The sequence below is a fragment of the Panthera pardus genome, unplaced genomic scaffold (assembly GCF_024362965.1).
Source record: "Panthera pardus isolate Hobbes unplaced genomic scaffold, ASM2436296v1 HiC_scaffold_5, whole genome shotgun sequence".
In the NCBI taxonomy this organism is placed as follows: domain Eukaryota; kingdom Metazoa; phylum Chordata; class Mammalia; order Carnivora; family Felidae; genus Panthera; species Panthera pardus.
The window spans coordinates 5,246,493-5,266,059 of NW_026526980.1; the positions used below are offsets into that span (position 1 = coordinate 5,246,493).

General features: G+C 52.0%; 2 long non-coding RNA genes and 1 other non-coding gene across 3 annotated transcripts in view; 1 reads left to right on the plus strand and 2 right to left on the minus strand.

Moving 5' to 3' along the window:
• Positions 1 to 2,278: 2,278 nt before the first annotated feature.
• LOC128774878 (uncharacterized) lies at positions 2,279 to 4,848 on the minus strand. Its single transcript, XR_008419387.1, has 3 exons — positions 4,428 to 4,848; positions 4,087 to 4,259; positions 2,279 to 2,712 (listed from the first exon to the last, which is right to left on the minus strand). It is a non-coding gene; the product is annotated as an uncharacterized LOC128774878 (long non-coding RNA).
• Positions 4,849 to 4,875: 27 nt separating this feature from the next.
• LOC109278334 (uncharacterized) overlaps positions 4,876 to 19,567 on the minus strand; it is a 66,048-nt gene continuing 51,356 nt past the window's right edge. The window contains exons 3-5 of the long non-coding RNA XR_008419386.1: positions 8,550 to 8,827; positions 7,970 to 8,145; positions 4,876 to 4,906 (exon numbers count right to left, since the gene is read on the minus strand). This is a non-coding gene — a long non-coding RNA (uncharacterized LOC109278334). The remainder of the gene's footprint in view (positions 4,907 to 7,969; positions 8,146 to 8,549; positions 8,828 to 19,567) is intronic.
• On the plus strand, positions 9,992 to 10,076 carry TRNAP-UGG (transfer RNA proline (anticodon UGG)). The gene has a single exon. It is a non-coding gene; the product is annotated as a tRNA-Pro (tRNA).

Consider the following 19,567-nt stretch of genomic DNA (forward strand, 5'->3'; position numbering starts at 1 on the left):
AGAATATACTGGGGGGAAAGGCTCTGAGGCCCCAGCCTGAAAGCTCTCAGTGATCTGGAAGGCTCTAAGCTCCAAGAAGCTGTCCACAACATGGGGGCTGAACACAGGCATGGAGCCAGGCAGCCTGGGTTCCAAACGCCACTGCCACCGTGACCAGCTGGGTGGCCTTTGGCAGCTCACTTAACCTCTCTGGGCCTCAGCTGTCACCTGTATCAAGTGGAAGTAGTAATACTTGCTCATAGAGTTGTTTCTCTTCCCACTGAAAACTCTGCTGTGGGTGCACCATGTCACCATGTGTCAAATAAATGGGATTCTGGCATTTATCTTCCACTCACCCCTGCACGGCCCGTCCCCGCCCCCTCCGCCGGCCTCCAGTCCAGAGCTACGCAATGGATGTGTCTGTCCACGGCTCCCCACCTGGCTTTCAAAGGGACGTCCTTGTCTGCGACTTTCACCATCGCTGGGCCTTTTCTGCGTTTTGTGGATTTGAACCCGAACATGAGTTTTCGGCCATCAGCTCCGGGGCGCCTGACCTCAACTGCAGAACTTGGTTCGAGGCTGGTTTCTCCCCCGGCCAGAAGGAGACCGGCAGGCCGGGGGCTGGGCTTGTGGGTCCGGGGAAGCCTGGAATTGCCCCACCTCCAGAGGGTCTGACCAGGGCTCAGGGGGTGGGTTGGGGGGGCTGATGGACGGTTTGAGGAAACGGAGCAGTGGTGATGCCTTGAGTCTGGCACGAGGCCTGGGCCAAAGTTTCCTTGTTGGCTCCTTCCCAGGAGCAAGACCTCAGCCGGCCCCTCCCTGCAGACTCCCCCGCTCTCTCAGCTGTCCTGCCAGCTCCCAATGTGGCCATGACAGTGAGAAGAAGTCACGAAGGGAAGCAGCGTGGCAAGGTGCCGGCACAAAGGAAGGCTTCGGGGGTTCAGAGCTGCTATTACTGACCTGCTATTGTTCTTAAGCGCCCCTTCCAGCAAACACAAAAACCCACATGGGGCGCCCGGGTGGCTCAGTCGGTTGAGCGTCCGGCTTCGGCTCAGGTCATGATCTCGCGGTCTGTGAGTTCGAGCCCTGCGTCAGGCTCTGTGCTGCCAGCTCAGAGCCTAGAGCCCGCTTTGGATTCTGTGTCTGCCTGTCTTTCTGCCCCTCCCCTGCTCGTGCTCTGTCTCTCTCTGTCTCTCAAAAATAAATAAGCATTAAAAAAAAAATTTAAAACAAAACAAAACAAAAAAACCCACAAGTCCCTGAGAGTGCCTCCCCTTGTTCTCCAATCAGTTTTGATCCGCTGGCCACAGACACAGCTCCATGATAAGAAAATGGTCCCACTCAAACAAATGAAGTCTGGACACAGATCACCAAACACCCCCTACCTGAGCTCCTGACTCAGTTTCCCCACAATCCAGAGTGCTGTCAGGACCCTCCCTAAGGCCTCCAGAATGCTTGCTATATGATCTGAGCTCTGTTCTTCTGTGCCCTCAATTTCCAGACACCCTCGACCTCACTCTGCTCCAGCCAAATAGGCCTCCCTGCTGTTCTAGCACAGCCCTGCCTCAGGGCCTTTGCACTGGCTGTCCCCTCTCTAAAATGCTATAAATGAGGAAGCAATCAAGACTCAAGGTTTTTGCCACTGGTGTCAGAACTGGGATTTGAACCTAAGGCAGGACTACGAATAAATTCTAATGTGAACTGCTCGAATTCTCACTCTAATTCACTGCAGCCAAGCCCCCGCCCATTCCAAATCGTGTGCCTCTGTGCAGGGAGCCAACTTGTCCCGCCTGGGAGCTGACAAGCCAAGTCAGTACAGCACGAAGGCCCTAAGGCCCCTGGACAGAAATCCCCAGCAGCAGGGAACAGCTGTGGCATCAGGGCTGAAGAGGGTCAAAGAGGAAGCGAAGAAGCAGAAAGGAGAAGCGGACTGCAGCCCTGCCTCATTTCTCAGACCCACATAGGTAGTTCCCAGCATCGCGAGAACAAAACAGAAGTGAAATCCTGTAGAGTCATCGGACTCAGGGCGCCCGGGGTTGGGGGGCTGTGGGGAGGAAACGATCCCACCGCACCTCCCTGAGCCCCTCTCTGGGCCAACCTCGGCGGCCGTGGAGATATTGGAGAGGCGCTTGCTTGTAGACCTGTGGGCGATCCGCACTGAGAACTCACTCACTGCACAGATGTCCCGGTGGCTGGGCACAGATGGGTCACCCCACGGAGCCTCCACAGCCCAGAGTGGAGACGATGCAAATGGCCATTAAAAGGGAGCTGGACAAACCCATCATGAAAAATCAGTGCGGAAACTGCTCTGCCACCATTTAGGAGGACAAAATGGCCCCAGCCCCGTCTGTCCAGTTACAGAGATCGGGCTGTGAAATCCTCCAGGGGGAAAGACAAGCTGTAGAGCAGGGAGGGGGTGGGGTGGGGGCTGGGCAATGGACACCGAACGGGAACATGTATGGTACCTGCTTCCTCGAAGGTCACGCCAAGCGGTGGGACATGAAGCCATATGACTGGGTCATGACCAGCCACCTTGCCTTTTAAACAGAACAGGATGGGATGAGATAGGACAGGACAGACAGGACAGGACGGGGAAGACAGCATCCAAGAGACAACCCCAGATGGCATTTCTTATAATAAGTAGCATTGCATAAGTTTTCTATTTAGTTATACGCCAGCGTCCGCGTATACTGGGTTACAATGCAGGATCTATTTTTTCACTGCGGCTTGGAGCTAAAAAAAAAAAAAAAAAAAAAATTTTGAAAACCCTGGAAACGGAAAAAAATGAAAAGACAGAAAGGACTCAAGGTGGCCCCCTCTGAAGAGAAGGAGGCCACGGGCAGCAGCCTTACTTTATACAATTCCGTGCTTTTTTTTTTTTTTTAAACAATGAGCACGCATTGCTTTGCTTTTGCAATAACATAAAGAACTTTTAAAACCTTTTAGAAAACATAAACATGCCTGCCTCAGTCTCCAGGAAAGAGGCTGGGCTGTCTGAACTGTCAACTAGTTTTTGATGTGGAAAAGGCCAAAGCCCTGTCCCGAGGGGCGCTCCCTCCCAGAGGGTTTCCAGGGCCTCCCCGGGTTTTTTCCACTCGTCCTTCTCTTCCCCTCCAGAAAGCCACGGGACCATCCAAAAAGGAAACACGCCTTAAGACGTCAGTCTTCATTTTCGAAAACGGAACAGGCGCCCCCCACCCCGCAATGGCCATTGTGTTTTCTGTTTTCTGTTTAGCATTACAGAGTCCATATTTTCCATAAAGAGCCTCCCTGACTTCATTTTTAAAATGCCTACAAGGGTGACAACCTACCGGTCGCACCCAATGATTTCCTATTACACTTGTCACCTTGGTAGATATCCCTGGGTGTGCGGTCTTTCTTTTCTCTTTTTTTAGGATTAGTTCCTTCGGGCAAATTCCCAGAAGTGTGATCGCTGGAGAGGGAAGCGTCTACCTTTCCGGCCCCTGATACACTCTGCCGAGAGCTGCTTTCCGAAAGAGCTGGGGACTCACGCCTTTTCAAAGAACTGCCCGTTATGGGGGTGGTTAGGTCATCGCCACCTTTGTCTCCCTGCGGGGACACATCTGTGACCCAGGTGCCTGTGTCACGGAGCCCGGAGGAAGGCGGGAAAAAGCATTCCCCTCTCCGCCACACTCCAGAGGGCGGGGAGGGCATCCCTTCCCCACCGTGGAAACCTGGAGGCCAGGCCGGCACCATCTGGAAGCCAGGGCTGGGAAGGTGGGTGTGTTCTCTCACTGGGCTGCTTTGTGCACCGCGGGCCCCATCGGGAGGTTGCAAGCATGAAGAATGTGGCCCAGAGCACGTCACGCTGCATATCTTGGTGGGTTTGGGCTCCTAGGACAGAAGGCCCCAGTAGGACCGGCTCAGAGACAACACAGATGTATTTCTCACAGTTCCGGAGATTGGGATGTCCCAGGCCAAGGGGCCAGCCGATTCAGTGGCCGATGACCCGGATGTCATCATACGGTGCAAGCGGTCGCTTTCATCAGGGCACTGATCCCATTCATGAGGGCTCCGCCCCCATCCACCAGTCGCCTCCCCAAAGCCCCACCTTCTCACACCATCCCGCTGGGGGTGAGGTTTCACCTTGTGGACCTGCTGGGGGGGGGTGGTGGGGACACACACATCCATCCGTCGCACTGGGCATTTCTGAGCAGAGAGGATCAAGGCCATCCGTTGTCCAGATGGGGGTACAGCTCAGCATCAGCTCTGCCTTCGGGGACCCCCACGGACCTCCACGGGGCCTGGGGTTCTCATAGCTAAAAAAAGATGAAAAGCTGCTGCTTTCCCACCGGTTAGCATGAAGACCAGACGACCCCGTGACCTGTGACCCAGACTCCTGCTCCCCACCTTCTCCTTAGGGCCTCGCTCACGCAAGGTGTGCCATTACCCACTTAGTTAAGGGATTGCAACCTTGCAAAACTCACATCCCACACAGCATCCACCGAGGCTTCACAGATCTCATCCAGGTCCCCCACGTCCCCTCTGCCACTGGATTTTTTTTTTGCTTTAAATAAGCTGGTCCCGGGGAATCAGTGTCGTCTTAGAGACTGCCATGACTTTGAAGCAAATCCCCGACATCGGATCATTTCATCTGCAAACACGCTGGTTTGAGGCTCTCAAAAGATGAGGATTCCTTTTAAAAACACAACCACGAGGGGCGCCTGGGTGGCGCAGTCGGTTAAGCGTCCGACTTCAGCCAGGTCACGATCTCGCGGTCCGTGAGTTCGAGCCCCGCGTCGGGCTCTGGGCTGATGGCTCGGAGCCTGGAGCCTGTTTCCGATTCTGTGTCTCCCTCTCTCTCTGCCCCTCCCCCGTTCATGCTCTGTCTCTCTCTGTCCCAAAAATAAATAAAAAACGTTGAAAAAAAAAAAATTAAAAAACACAACCACGAAACTACAATGCGCTGCAAAAAGAAAAAAGAAAGAAAGAAAGAAAGAAAGAAAGAAAGAAAGAAAGAAACACATTGTTGAATTCCATCCAATGTCATCCAGTCTGGGTTTACATTTCCCCAGCTGTCTCATAAACATTTTTTTTTTTTTTTAAATCTGGCTTCTTTGAAACAGGATCCTGCCCGCTGGGCCTCCAGGACCTGGCATTCGGCTCGTCTGGCACATAGTAGGTGCTCTGTAAATCCTCGCTGGGTTGAAAAAATAAGGCTAAAGAATTTTCCAGGGGCAGCTCCCGTTTTCAGAGCGGTTCTCAAGCTGGGCAACTCAGATGTTTCCATCTAATCCCGACAGTCGTGCTGAGGGGGAAACGCTTTCTGTGAGCCCATTTTACAGAAGACACAGCTGAGGCACAGAGAGGTGAAACGACCTGCCCCAGGCTGCACAGCAAGGAGTAATGCCCGAAGGAGCAAGTAAAGAGGGCCCAGGACATAAGCTCACTGTGCCAGATGCTGTGATCTGTAGGGGAGGTTGTGCCGGGCCGGCCTCACCCACTCCCAGAAGCTCCCTAGCAGCATGAAGACACATGGGCGAGTGGCACAGCTTCTGAGGCCAGGAGTCAATCCCTCTTATGGACCGACACCCACGTGGGCACCCTCAGCCACATCGGTGCCCTGCAGAGGTATTCCTGACCTCTGTCTCCTCTAGGAGGACCCCAGGAATGTCCTCCTCTCGGCCCCAGAAGGAGGAACAAGGACATCTGAGACTGTCCTCTCTCCGTTTGGTCACGCAACAAATAAATACTGATCGTTACAAGATGCCAGTCACTAATCGCAGGCCCTGGAGAACAAGCGAGAGCCAAGAACAAGTCTGAGTCCGGTGGAGGACTTAAAGAGGCCACAAAATGTACTTGTAAGGGTCAGTGGGAAAAGGGTACAAAGGAAGGATGTAGAGGTTCTAGGGGCATGGGCAGGGAGTGGTCAGTGAGGGCTTCCTGGAGGAGGTGAGGGCAAGAGTGCTGAATGTAAACTCCTGAAGCTAGTGGCTGAGCCCTCTTATTATTTTGAACAATGCTGATGAGCAAAGTACGATTAACAATAATAATCATGAACAAGAATCACGATGGGTGACAATCCCTGGATTCTGTTGGTGTGTTCGTTTACCGATGGCATCTCCCTTAGTCTTTATAATAACCCAACAGGTAGAGACCGTAAAGGTAAAGCCCATTTTAGAGAAGAGCAAACTGAGCCTCAGAATGGTGAAGTGATTTAGCCAAGTCACAGAACTCAGCAGGTGGTGACGCTGGGATTTGAACCCAGGCCCGCTAGATCATCGAGCGCCTTCCTTTCTGTTAAGATGTCCCGCTTCCCTGACAGACTGCTGGCTGAGCCCCACCCTGGGGCTTCATGGAATCATTCAAAGTTGTCTCCCTTCTGCAAACGCGACCCTAGGTCCCTCACGAGGGGTTGGAGCATGAGCGGCCTTCAGAGTCAGAGGCCCCAGCAGCACTGAGAGCCTGGCCGCTGCCCGCACCAGCTCTGCAGCGGGGAGGATCTGAGTCCTTCCTCTGGGGCATACTGGGTGTGCGACCCGAGATAGGTTCTGCAGCAGCCTCTCTGAAAAGCAGGGATGACAATGGGGCTGACCTTGGCGGGGGGGCTTCCGAGGCCAGAGGAACGAGGGCAAGGGGGTAGGGGCCTGTGGGACATATATTTGGGGACCAAATATGCCCTGGGACCCAGGGCATGGGGTAGGGAGGCAGGGGACAGAGCTGGAGAACTCTGTTAGGGCGGGTGACTGAGCACTTACTTGGTATGAGGGCTGGAGACACAGAAACCCAAGGGTAGGGATTTTGTCTGTTTTGCTCGCTGCTACAACCCCGGTGCCTAGAACAATGGCTGCCACATGATAGCTCCCCAGTCCTCGATGGGTGAATGAATGATGGATTGCATCAATAAGTGAGTGAGTGAATGAGTGAATGAATGAGTGAATGAAAGAAAGAGTAAGTGAGTGAATGAATGAGCGAATGAACGAATGAATGAATGAGTGAGTGAGTGAATGAATGAGTGAATGAAAGAGTGAAAGAATTTGTGAATGAATGAATGAGTGAGTGAGTGAACAAATCAGGGAATGAATGAATGAGTGAATGAATGAGTGAATGAAAGAAAGAGCAAAAGAATTTGTGAATGAATGAGTGAATGAAAGAAAGAATGAATGAATACATGAGCGAATGAATGAATGAATGAATGAGTGAGTGAATGAATGAATGAGCGAATGAAAGAGTGAAAGAATTTGTGAATGAATGAATGAGTGAATGAATGAGTGAATGAAAGAGTAAAAGAATTTGTGAATGAATGAGTGAATGAAAGAAAGAATGAGTGAATAAATGAGCAAATGAATGAATGAATGAATGAGTGAGTGAATGAAAGAGTGAAAGAATTTGTGAATGAATGAATGAGTGAATGAATGAATGAGTGAGTGAGTGAACAAATCAGGGAATGAATGAATGAGTGAATGAATGAGTGAATGAAAGAAAGAGTAAAAGAATTTGTGGATGAATGAGTGAATGAAAGAAAGAATGAGTGAATAAATGAGCGAATGAATGAATGAATGAATGAGTGAGTGAGTGAATGAATGAGTGAATGAAAGAGTGAAAGAATTTGTGAATGAATGAATGAGTGAATGAATGAATGAGTGAGTGAGTGAACGAATCAGTGAATGAATGAATGAGTGAGTGAATATGCATTCTGACAGCAGACTTAGGGGAATACCTGGGGAGGATACAAGGAAGAAACCACTGTTCCCTAGTGGGTAGGAAATTCAACACTTTTTAAAGGGGCTGAGGGGCGCCTGGGTGGCTCAGTCGGTTAAGCATCCGACTTCTGCTCAGGTCATGATCTCACGGTTCGTGAGTTCGAGCCCCACATCGGACTCTCCTCTGGCAGCACAGAGCCTGCTTCAGATCCTCTGTCCCTCCTCCACTCATTCTCTCTCTCTCACTCTCTCTCTCTCAAAATAAGTAAATAAACTTTTAAACACTTTAAAACAATAAAGGGGTCGATGCTTCGAGCAAGTCTTACTACGTGAGCGAGGCAGACGTGGGAAGATGACACTGCACGAGCAAGGACTGGTGAGTTGACGACGGGCTGGCATCCGGAGTTACTATAGGAGGCAGGTGGGTGTAGAGCGGAAAGGTTGGTGGTGAGTCAGGGACGAGCCCCACGTGCCTGGGATACAGCATTCGAAGGCTGCTCTCCTGCGACGAGGAATCAGAGAAGGTTTTCAGCAGGAACACAGCAGGATCATAACTGACCGTGTCTAGCTGCAGGTGTCCCACGACCCAAAACCTTCCTTGCACTGCTTTCCAGGGCGGGTCTGGATCCCATAGCATACGCCCCACCCCGAAGGCTGAATCCTTCACGACGCGTACCGAATGCAGGGGTTCCAAAAGTATTTACCAAGCACCCTCCGTGAACAGAACAAGAGTTGATATGCATGAAGCATCTACATTTGCCAGCATTGGGCTCAGCCTTGGGTCCGTATTATTTCATGTCCTTCTGCCATCAGCCCTGTAAAGTAAGTAGTAGCTCTGCCCCATGTGATGGATAAGGAAACTGAATTCAGAAAGCTTCAGGGAAAGGCCCAGGGTCCCACAGTTACCTGGGGAGAAAATCCGGATCCTGACCCCAGGCGGTCTGGATCCAGAGCCCCTGCTCCCATCACCGTTCTGAACTGCTTAAAGCATGGGGCCTTGCCTTCTGCCATCATGTCGGGAAAGTAAACCACCAGACTCAGGTTAGATGCTTAGAAAAGGGCTGCTTTTGCCGAGCTGGCCTCAGCCTTAGGTCACAGACCTGCTTTGGAGAATGTGGCACTCAATACTGTGGAGGGCTGCTGTTGAGGACAGTGCTGTCAACTTGAGCACATTGCTGCGGCCCCTGTATAAAAGGCAGACAAGAGAAAAGCCTTGAGTTCTTCAGATCCAGAAAAGCCAGACTTCCCTTGAGCTCTTAATTTGTTTTCAATCTTGGAAGGGTGAACATCTTGAAATTGGTTGTTTCCCTTTTTGCTCTGGCCACTGGGAAGCTCAGACCACAGGTACATCCCAGCTCTGTAAGCAGTAGTGTGCTTTAACATGGGTGATGTTTTATTTTTCTTTTCTCCTATTTTTTTATGACCGTTTCCTCATTTAAAAAAATCCTATTGTTTTGTTGCTATCTTTGTTAGTTACTTTTTTAAGTTTATTTATTATTTTCTGAGGGGGGGGGGAACGAGGAAGGGGCAGAGAGAGAAAGAGAGGGAGAGGGTCCCAAGCAGGCTCCACAGCTGTCAACACAGAGCCTGATATGGGGCTTGAACTCACAAACCGTGAGATCATGACCTGAGCCGAAATCAAGAGTCTGATGCTTAACTGAGTAAGCCACCCAGGCACCCCTAGTTGTTTCTAATCCATTTTGGCGAAGGGCAAGTTTATAAATAAATATATACAGAGATTTACTCTGAGGATGCAAAGATGGCTCCACATCCACAAATGAATCAACGCGATGCACCACATTAACAAAAGGAAAGATAACAATCATGTATCATCTCAATAGATGCAGAAAAAGCTCTTGACAAAATTCAACATCCATTTATGATAAACACTCTCAACAAAGTGGGTATGAACAGAACATACTGCAATATAATAAAGGCATGTCTGAAAAGCCCACAGCTAATATCATACTCAGTGGTGAAAAGGAAGTGGTGATCTTCCTTTAAGATCAGGAGAGAGACAAGGATAGCCACTCTCACAACGCTTATTCAACAAAGCATTAGAAATGCTAGCCACAGCAATTAGGCAGGTAAAAGAAATAAAGGGCATTCAACTTGGAAAGGAAGAAGTAAACCTGTCACTATTTGTAGACAACACGATTTTATACACAGAAAACCCTAAGACGCCACAAAAAACCATTAGAACTAATAAATTCAAAAAAGTTATAGGGTACAAAGTCAATATGCAAAGGTTGGCTGCATTTTTATATAGTAATGACAACCTATCAGAAAGAGGGACTAAGAAAACAATCCCATTTAGAATGGCATCAAAAAGAATAACATACCAGGGTGCCTGGGTGGCTCAGTTGGTTAAGCGTCTGACTTGGGCTCAGGTCATGATCTCACAGTCCATGGGTTCGAGCCCCATGTCGGGCTCTGTGCTGACAGCTCAGAGCCTGGACTCTGCTTCAGATTCTGCGTCTCCTTCTCTCTCTGCCCCTCCCATGCTCATGCTCTGTCTCTCTCTGTCTCTTAATAGTACATAAACGTTAAAAAAAAAAAAGAATAAAATACCTAGGAATAAATATAATCAAAGAGATGAAAGGCCAGTACACTGAAAACTGAAAGATATTGATGAAAGAAATTGAAGAAGACACAAATAAACGGAAAGATATTCCATGCTTACAGGTTGGAAGAATTAATGTTGTTAAAACGTCTAGACTACCCAAAGCAATCTACAGATTCAATGCAATGCCTGTCAAAATTCCAACGGCATTTTTCACGGAAATAGAACAAACAACCCTAACATTTGTATGGAACCGCGGAAGATCACAAACAGCCAAAGCAATCTTGAGATCAAAGCCAGAGGCATCAAACTCCCTGATTTGAAATTATGCTACAAAGCTACAGTAATCAGGACTGTGGTCTTGGCATCGAGACAGACAGAAGTATCAATAGAGCAGAACGGAGAACCCAGAAAAACACCCACGCATATAAGGTCAGTTAATTTACGACAAGGGAGGCAAGAATTTACAGTGGGTAAAGGACAGTCTCTTCAATAAACAGTGCTGGGAAAACTGGACGGCCACATGCAAAAGACTGAAACTGGACCGCTTTCTTACACCATGCACAAAAATTAACTCCAAATGTATTAAAGACTTACCTTTAAGACCTGAAACCATAAAACTCCTAGAAGAAAACAGGTGGTGAACTCCTTGACATAGCTCTGGATGATGATTTTTTCCTGGAGCCGACCCCAAAGGCGAGGTGAACAAAAGCAAAAACAAACAGATGGGACCACATCTAACTATAAGTCTTCTGCGTAGAAAAAAAATATTGGGGCGCCTGGGTGGCTCAGTCGGTTAGGCGTCCGACTCCGGCTCGGGTCATGATCTCGCGGTCCATGAGTTCGAGCCCCGCATCGGGCTCTGTGCTGACAGCTCAGAGCCTGGAGCCTGCTTCGGATTCTGTATCTCCCTCTCCCTCTCTCTCTGCCCCTTCCCCTCTTGTGCTCTGTCTCTCTCTGTCTCTCAAAAATGAATAAATGAAAAAAAAAAGAAGAAAAAAAAATTAACAAAACGAAAAGGCAGCCTACGGAATGGAGGAAGCTATTTATAAACCATATACCCAGTAAAGGATTAATATCCAAAACAAAGAAAGATAAGAATTCATACAAGTCAATATCGAAACAACAAAGAATCCAATTTTAAGATGGGCAGAGGATCGGAACTTTTTTTTCCCAAAGAAAACAGACAGGTGGGCAACAGGCCCACGAAAAGAGGCTCATCACCACCCATCACCAGGGAAATGCAAATCAAAACCACCAGGAGATACCACTTCACACCTGTCAGAGTGGCTAGAGTCAGAAAGACAAGAGCCAGCAGGTGTTGGCGAGGACGTGGAGGAAAGGGGACCCTCGCGCCCTGCTGGGGGGAACGCACACCGGCACAGCCACCGTGGAAAACGGTGTGGAGGTTTCCTCAAAATATTAAAACCAGAGCTGCCATCCGATGCCGCAATTCCGTTCTTGGATATTGACCCAAAGAAAACACAAACGCTTCTTTGGGAAGATACCTGCACTCTCGTGCCCACTGCAGCGTTATTCGCAACAGCCAAGATACGGAAACAGCCTCAGTGTCCACGGATGGATATATGGGTAGAGACTACGTGGTGTGTATATACAGAGTAATACTGCTCGGCCATTCCACAGAAGGAAATCTGGCCATTTCCGACAGCGCGGATGGACCTTGAAGGCATCACACGAAGTTACGTAAGTCAGACAGAGAAAGACAAACACTGGATGATTTCACTCACATGTGTAATCTAAAAAACAGGACAAACAAATAAAACCAAACAAAACGCACAGATAACGGAGAACAGCTTGGCGGCGGCTGGCCGCAGGCCGGGTAGGAGGCCGAATGGATGAAAACGATCAAGAGGTACAAACATCTAGTTATAAAATGAATGAGTCACGAGAATGTCATGTTAAGCGTCTGACTTCGGCTCAGGCCATGATCTCGCGGTCCGTGAGTTCGAGCCCCGCGTCGGGCTCTGTGCTGACGGCTCAGAGCCTGGAACCTGCTTCGGATTCTGTGTCTCCCTCTCTCTCTCTGCTCCTTCCCCACTGGTGCTCTCTCTCTGTCTCTCAAAAATAAATAAACATTAAAGAAAACTGTTTAAGTAGTACTATCGAGGTGTGTATTTGACAACTGCTAAGAGAGCAGATCCGGAGCATTCATCAAAAGAAAAAAAAAAGTTTTTGTGACTGTGGCGTGACAGTAATTACACAGTAGTAATCATCGTGGCGATCATTTCACAACGTATACAAGCATCGCATCAACAGGCTAGAACCTGAAACTGACACAATGTTCTATGTCCGTCTACGTCAACGAAAAGCATTTTGATCGAGAAATAAATGCGCACACGAAAAATGAGTGACGATACTATCGTTCGATCAGGTGCTGTTAGCAGGTGGAGCTGGGTGGGTATTTCTCCGTCGGGGGCCGTCCTGTGCCCTGAAGGACGCTTGGCAGCCGCCCTGGCCTCCATCCGCCAGATGCCAGGAGCAGCCCTCACCCCACTGTGACAACAGAAGAGGCCCATTGCTAAATGTGTCTGGGCAGTAAATTTGCACGCGGTTGAAAACCTGCACTTTCGCACTGCTCCTTGAAGGCAGGCCGAGCGTGGTTCAGGACAACAACCAAGGCCTGCTTGGGGCTGGAACTTGGGCCGGGTAAGAACCCCCGGCTGGAGAGGGCACGTCTTCAACGCTCCAGGCTCCCAGCACACAGAGCTCTTACCGTCTCGTCCCCTGCAGCAGCCCCATGGGGTCAGACTTAGGTCCTCATTTCACAGATAAAGGCACTGGGGTCCAGAGAGGCTGAGTGAGCAGCCCGACATCACACAGCAAGAGGGTAACGGGGCAAAGGACGCAAGGGCCGAGCAACCTCCCTGCCTCTGACGGAAGCTGAGAAGAACAGAGAGTGACCACTGTGAGAAAAGGGATGTGCGCTGGGGCCGGAGGCACAGGTCAGACCTGACTGGGCAGGGGGGAAGCCCAGGGAGGGAAGTCCCGGCAAGAGAAAGGCACAGCGGCAGGCACCAGAACAGCTTTCTTAGGAACGGGGACTCCCCAGAGAACTGAAAACCTGCCCGGAACGTTCACGGCAGCACTATTAACAATAACCGAAAGGTGGAAACAACTGAAGGGTCCATCCAAGGACAAACCCATGACTGTGCGGTCCGTCCACATCAGGGACATCACTCGGCCGTAAAAGGAATAAAGTCTGACACACGCCCCGATGCGGACGATGTTCCGTGAAAGGAGCCGGACACACAACGGGCCACATTTTGTCTGATTCCATTTACATGCAGTGTCCGGGAGGGGCAGATCCATAGGGACAGAAGGCAGGGGAGGGGAGGGGGCAGGGGGACGGGAGGTGACAGAGAAGGGGGAAGGGGTGCTTTTCGAGATGACGAGAGCATTCTCAACCTGGCTCTACCGACCGCTGAGAGCTGCACAGCTCGAGATACTGAAAGCCACGGATGGGACTGTGCACTTGAACGGGGGAATTGCACCTCACATGAACGGTATCTCAGCGACGCTGTTCTTTAAACAAGCGATAAAAGACTTGGGTAGGTGGGGGCACGCTCACGGTTGAGGATTCAGGCTTCGGTGTTGGCTGTGCCGCTCTCTCGCCGCGTGACCACGGGCACTTTATCTCCTGGAGCCTCAGCTTCCTCATCTGTAAAATGGGTATATCAGAGGTTGCCCATCTGCTACGGTTGAGGGAAGACAAGACAAAGGGAGAAGCTTGCAGCCAGAGGCTGGCACACAAGTGCTGCAGAGACATCAGTCACAGGACACTAGCCTCCGGCTGTGCCTCGTCCTACCCGCTGCTCCCTCGAACTCCAGAAGCCTGGAGAACGCCCGTTCCAGGAACGAGGCAATTCCTTGAAATCTGAAAAGACCACGGAAGCCTTTCCCGGCTCGGGGAGGAAACAAAAGCCTTCACTGTCGTCCAAGCTCCGGATCCTAAAATCCTGCCCAGGCCCGGAGGCCCTCATCCGTCACTTAGTTTCAAGACACCAAATGACCTCAGCGACGCACGAAGGGATCTTCACAGCCATCGCCACTTGGGGCCCTGGGATCCATATCCCCTCCCCCGTCCCCACTGCTCCCGGGAGCTTTGGGGGCCGCAGGAAAGGCGAAGAGAAGCTGGCACGAACCCTGCAAAATAATCCAGCCCGGGTGGGATGGGGTGGTGGGGGACCCCACAAAGGAGCAAGTGTGTGAGGGGCCTGTCCGTGTACAATGGCCCCTCAGAAACCTGTCCCCAGGGAAAACAGAGGATCTCTATTGGCATGGCCTAAGAAAGAAATGTCTGTATTCTTTTAGGAACTGCCCCCACAGGCTCCAGGCCAAGAATGTGCGGCACAGCATCTATTAAGTTTCTAAAATTATGCCTAGGTTGGGGGGTTGGCCAGGCCCAGGAGCGGGAAAGGATGTGGAGGGCGGGCAGGCGGGCAGGAAATCTTTAATCCCGCTCTTTGCGCACTCCGGGCAGCGGGAAGGGAGTGCCCCTCCAGCAGATGTCAGGTCGGCGCTGAGAATCAAAAGCCCTTCTGTGCACAGCCTGGGCACTCGACTGTTTTTAAACACTGCTACAGTGCCTTCCCAGATTGCCTGAGTTGTCCTTGGTTGGAGAGAATTAGGGATAATGGGATGGTGTCCCTTGGGCGGCCTAATTTGAGGAGTATATGAGAGAAAGAAAGCTCCTGGTGGTCAAAATCTAGACACACAAACTGGGTTGCTATATGGGGTTGTGCAGGTTGTGCAGGTCGTGCACTGCACAATTGCCGAGGGACGTATTTTCAAATATGGCGTTGAACTGTGTACAACCCGTATGACCATTTGAAGTGGCCCATGATGTCCCAGAAGGAGGAACAGCTGGCTCCTGTGGCCGGGGTCTCACTCTTGGGTGGAGCTGGGAGGACGTGAATTGGAGGCCAGTTTGTATGTCAGCAAAGTAGACACAGCAAGACATATGTCACCAATGTCAATACAGATTCAAATACTTTGAGCCCCTCTCCCCCAATACGCACAACTAAATATAAGGCAGGGGGAAGGAAAAGCCAAAGGGGTAGGAGCCTCAAAATTTGTGGGTTATCCTACCTCCCAGATATGGTTACCAGAAAAAAAACAGAGGATAGTCAGTTAAATTTGAATGTTGGATTGACAATGAATATTTTTTTTTTGCAGAATTATGTCCCAAATGTTTCATGGGATATATTTACATTAAAAATTATCTGTTGTTTCTCTGACCTTCCAATTTAGCTGGACATTCTCTGGTTTTAGTTGCTAACTCTAGCAACCCTGCCTCCAGAGGACATGCCTATAAAAACTCTCCCACCCACTACCGCCTGGAAATAGCTATTAAAGCAGCAGCTAATTAGAGCATGTTCCCCCAAGCCTTTTTGGCTGCTGTTCTGTAGGCAGGACAGAGGAGCATGAGCACCCCACCTCCCACTCCCTCTCCCTCCTCCCCTGGGGGCTCTGACATGACCACCTTGCCACCCAGCCTGGCTAAGAGGTTCGTCTGCATGTAGGTGCCCGGTGTGGCCACACGCCCCGTGGGGAAGACTGGAAACACAGCCTCACCGCCCACGCCACCGAAACTGGAGGAGTGGATCTTGCACAAACAAGGCTGACTGGGCCCAGAGTTACCAGCGGGCCTCTCCGGGTGGTTCCCCAGGACTGTGACGCTGTGGCTTCCGCAAGCCGTGGCGGCCTTGGGCTCCAGTGTCTCTTCTTTATGGCAGTGGGGCCACAGCCGGGTCAGCCTGGGGTGGGGGTGGGGGGTTGGTGCTCAAGTCCAAGCCAGGTCGGTTTTCTGGAAGGCGGGCAGAGAGTGAGGAAGGAGAGGCCTCAGTCATCTCCCAGGTGGCTTCCACAGGAACGACTGGCCGACCTCTTGTGGGGCCACCTGTGACCAGAGCAAACTGCATGTGGCCAGCGGTTGGTGGAGCCTGTCCAGCAGGCAGGATGCATCCATGCACGGGGAATCTGCACAGAAAGATATCCAAGGACCGAGCAGGAAAGGCCTGGATCCTGAGCCCCCAAAGGGCCCTGGCAGAGAGAAAGAGGGTCTCTCGGCTCCCCTGCCCCAGCTCACAAACCGGCCACTGACTTCCTCACCCCCCCTTCCCCACTCCTCTGTTTGTCTGAGTCCCTGGGAAGGGCAGGGAGGCCAGGAGGGGCTGAAATGACATGTGAGGGGTGAATCAGCCCTCTCTGGGAATAAATTCCACCTGGCTAGGTCGGAGGTGATTGGGCACCATCAGAGCCTCCCCTGTGGCTCCTGACGGCTGCGGGTCCCCTCACCCTTACCCCAGAGTCCTGTTCCCCAGAGAGGCACAGGGGCACGTGTTCCCTGCAAAAGCTGTCCCACGTGGGGCACAACCAGAAGGCGCCCTCTTCCCACGAGAGGGCCAGCCAGTCGGGTTCTTGACTCTGGTTTATGTTTCCACGTCTGATCCCCGTGGCGGGAGAGAAGGAAGGACACTCACCGGGGCAGAGGGACCCGAGCTCCTGTATCACCTGGGGCGGGTGGGGAGACAGTCAACGCAGCCAGAAGCCAGGTCCCTGGGGCTGCTTTCTCCTAATTATCCGGGTAATTCCTTCACAGCTGGGTTTGAGGTGTCAGACTCTGTTCTTCTGCCTGTTTAGACCTGCCTCACTGTGGAGGCATCAGTGATTCCACACATTGCCAACTCCGGGAGGGTAGGGCCCCTGATGATTCAGACTGGGCTCCTGGGAGAGCCCCCAGAGGGAAAGGGCAGTCAGGGAAGGCTTCCAGGGAAAGGGCAGTCAGGGAAGGCTTCCAGGAGGAAGCAGCTCCGAGTGAAGCCAGGGTTCATTGGGAGAAGAGTGGGAAGGGCATTGTCTGGTGGGGGTGGGGGCAGAGTTGAGATATGGTGGAACTAGAAACATGCGGCTGAACAGAAAGAACATCCTGGAACACGGGATGGGGACTCAGAGAGCCAGCCTCGCCCTGCCACGAGCCAGGTGTCTCTGGGTAAAGCCACCTTCGCCTCAGTTTCCTCATCTCTAAGAGGGGAACAGTAATGGAGGTCACCGCTCTGTGTGGCCCCTTGGCCCCCCGCCAGGCCATTCACACATGTCCCTGCTCATCTCATCTACTCCCATGGGGATCCCCACGTGCAGAGAGGCAGCTGAGGTTCAGGTTCAGAAAGGTGTCCCACAGGGGGGGACTGGGCGTCGGCTGGGCGTCCGACTTCGGCCCAGGTCATGATCTCATAGTTCGCGAGTTCGAGCCCTGCCTCGGGCTCTGTGCTGATGGCTCAGAGCCTGGAGCCGGCTTCGGATTCTGTGTCTCCCTCTCTCTCTGCCTCTCCCCCACTCATGCTCTGTCTCTCTCTCCTTCAAAAATAAATGTTAAAAAAATTTAAAAAAAATTAAAAAAAAGGAAAGAAAGGTGTTCCAGGGCCCAGGGCCCCAGGTGATCCTCTCCAGTAAGGATGAAACATCTTTAAGCTGAAGGAGGCTGGGAAAACAGCAGAAGCAGGAAGGGCATCTTAAAACGTATGTATCTGGTGTGTTGGTGGGGTGGGGTGGGGGGGACCTAGGTGACTCAGTCAGTTGAGAGTCTGACTTCAGCTCGGGTCATTGCCTCTCGGTTGGTGAGCTCGAGCCCCACGTCGGGCTCTGTGCTGTCAGCACAGTCTGCTTCGGATCTCCTGTCCCTCTCTGTGTCCCCTCCCAGCTCGTGCTCTCCCTTGAAAATACATAAAACATTTTTTAAAAAGTATGTATTTGGTCTTTGTCCTGGGTTCCTACGCAGAGCCCCTAGAACCCTTGGGATTTCCTGAGGGATAGAAGGTCTTTCTTGTGTTAATGACATGACTCCAGGCAGGGGGCCTAGACAGTTTCAGGATGGGGGCTGGTCACCAGAAAAACCAGCCAAGTGACTGAGATCAAGATGGGAAGGTCCCAGGAGGGGAGAGGGGCCGGAGACTGGGTTCACTCCCCAGTGGCCCATCATGCCTATGGAATCATGAAATCTCAAGACGAACCCCTACATGATGGGTTCAAGGGGCTTCCGGGCTGGTGAACACATCCATGTGATGTACCCCAAGTCCACGGGGACTGAGGACCCTGTGATCGGGACCCTGCCAGACCCTACCTCCCTCTTCATCGGGCTGTTCCTTTGTACCCTTTGTCAGAGCAAGAACGGCACTTTCCTGAGTTCTGTGAGTCCTTCTAGAAAATCATGGAACCTGAATGGGAGCTAACCACAGAGCATCCTTGGCCTATAGTCCTCTTTCCCACGCTTGAAGGGGATGTGAACAGAGAGGGATGTTTGTTTTCGGTACGAAAATCAGCCATACGCGAATGAGGACTCAGGGAAGGAATCCACGGCCCCCTGCTGGGGAGAGAGACCCCACGGAGGGTGGGGGGGACTGCATCAAAGGGCCGAACAAGGCCCCATCTAAAGGGTGCGGCGGGCGCTGGGGTGGCCCTGCCCACACCACTCTGCAGCTGACCGTCAGGTACGTCAACAGTGTGTACATAACGGTGACTCCCCATCCGTGCCCAACGGGCAGCACGACTCTGAGGCGTGTTCCGTGTCGTCTCCCAGAGGTGCCCAGTGGGCCCGCAGCAGCGCCTGCCCACTGACGCCCGGTCTCCCTGCATCCTCTCCTCCCCACCCCCGCCTCGGTGCTTCCAGGGATCCCCTCCCTAATAATTAACTTGCACCCAGGTCCGGGGGACACCGAAACTCAGATAAGGGCCCAAATGCTGCCTAGCAGGGGCCAATTTTCGCCGCTGGGGGCAAGGCAGACCCCGTATTGCAGGACCTTCCGATCTGTTCAAGACAGACCCGAATCCAGAGTTCCCCGGGAAGCCTCCTGAGTCTTAGCTGCCAGCTCAGATTAAACAACACAACACAAAAGAAAACAGAACAAACCAGAACGCATCTGTGGGCTTGCTCTGGTCCTTGACCTGCCAGTTCAAAGCGGTTGGTGGCGGGCGGGCGGGGAGGGGTACAGAAAGTTCTAAGCGGTGGGGGACTAGGTTGGGGGGACAGGGGGAGTCGCCTTGGCCACCCACGCCAGCAGCCTGAGTGGGGAAGGCGGGCGAGGCCCCACGGTGGGCCAGGCGGCATGGCCAGCTGGAAGCATCTGGAGGGGCCGGTGTGGCCACCGTGGGCCGGCAGTAGACAGACGCAGAGTAAATAATCGGCTGGGATGCTTTTCCAAACATGCAGACCCCGAGCCGCCTGCGGCCTCCCCCTGGCTCGCCGGGTGGGGAGAAATCCCAGGACACCCTCCACCCGGCCCCACATCTAAGCTCAGTCCCAGGATAAACTCAGGGCAGCCAAGGAGGAGGAGGAGGAGGAGGA